Below are 1738 nucleotides of genomic sequence, written 5' to 3'. Positions count from 1 at the left end.
TATACTCCCCAATTGAGCTGTCTTAAGTTTTACATTTGCTTTTCTACTCTCTATAATTAGAAGTTGCGTATGAGAAGGCACTGTGCTGCTACTATCCCAGGAAAGATTCAGCCCCTCATTTTTTTGTTAGTTCCACATCCTTCACTTCATATTCTCCATTATCCAAATCAAGTAAAAAGGGGGAGGGCAATTAGGATTGGTTGTAAATTATCTCCAAAGTTAATTCTCCTTTAACCAGGTATGTGTCCGTAAAACCTAGGATGATATACCCCATCATATCTCCTTGATGGCTGAGAGGATAAAAGGCAAACTTCTATACTTGTCCAGTATGACATGATTGTATTCCTAGACCATCATTGGATGTATTTACTTATTCTTTTTCAAGGGGAATAGTTGTGTTCTGCAGCAGATTGAGTCCTGTGGCTTTTGATGAACTTTAACTCATCCAGTGGTTGTTGATGAACTTTAACTCATTAACTTTATTGTAAGTGTTAAAGATAGTTTTCCCTCTGAATTTCACTGTTGTTTATTAGTAGTTGGTTATATTAAGGTTTATGCCACTTTTTATGACCATGTAAATTATTTTCACTGCCTATTACTGCAGAGGAGGATGTATTGTATTGTTGGTGTTTACTTGCTTTTTGAAGGTAGTGCGAAACTTCTCCCACTCTGTTGCTTTAGAATAACAGAGGCTAAACTACCAAGCTGGGGACTGCGCTGGTACTCATGATGAATTAAGGCATTCCTGATATGTGATTGAAGATGAACGGGAGACATACGATGTACTTACGTCATCTTTACTGTTTATTGTACATAAAAATATGCACATAATACACATAGAACTCTTTTAACTTAAGGTATCTAAAAGACATCATTTAACCCCTGAACTTGGCATGAAAACTCAGTTTGGAAACTAAACTTAACTTCTATTTATTTACCCCCCTTAACAACTTACGATTTAATTATCTTCCCCCTCTAGTGGCGGACACAGGCGCGTGTTTGACGCGCCTCACCCGCGCGTTAATTAATTTTTGTTAATGTTTTTTTTTTTTTAATACAAATCGGCGGGAACGATTATAATCGTTCCCCTTTTAATCCCAACCCGACCCTTTGCACCCTTTAGAACCTAAGTTCAACTTCATCTTCATCTTCATCACCTTCAATCGCCCCATTTTTTTTTCCCCATTCATGAAATTCCTCTTGCTCACAATCCATTGTCCTTCATATATGTATTCTTCCTCCACGAAATTTCTCCATCAAATTTCTCCTCCAAATTTCACGTCATAATCACTCTGTGTTCTAATTCAAAAATTTTGTGGGTTCATAAATGTCTCAAGGTAACCGGTTCATCTCACGTAAAATGTAATTGTGGCACCATTGCAAAACACCTCACTTCATCGACTCCTAGTAATCCCGGACGGAAATTCTACAAATGTCCGAGGCCTAAGGGCAATTCTTGTGGATTTTGGGAATGGGAAGATGAATTGTTTCTGAGATGCGGTGGAATAATGTTCAAAGTTTACGTCGTTGTTAGATGCAAATAAGATCGAAAGGGACAAATTGCAAAGAAGAATTAATTGCCATTGAGGCTAGACGTCTAAATGAAGTTAACAAAATGAAGGAGGAATTAATTGGCTTGAAGAGTAAAACGGCAATTTGACTTGAAAAAAGTTCTAAACTTGGAGGAGAAACTTGCAAATACAAGGATGTTGCTTTTGATTTCGTGGGGAATATTTAT

The sequence above is a fragment of the Lycium ferocissimum genome, chromosome 1 (assembly GCF_029784015.1).
Source record: "Lycium ferocissimum isolate CSIRO_LF1 chromosome 1, AGI_CSIRO_Lferr_CH_V1, whole genome shotgun sequence".
NCBI classification, from domain to species: Eukaryota; Viridiplantae; Streptophyta; class Magnoliopsida; order Solanales; family Solanaceae; genus Lycium; species Lycium ferocissimum.
This window is presented reverse-complemented; position numbering follows the sequence as displayed.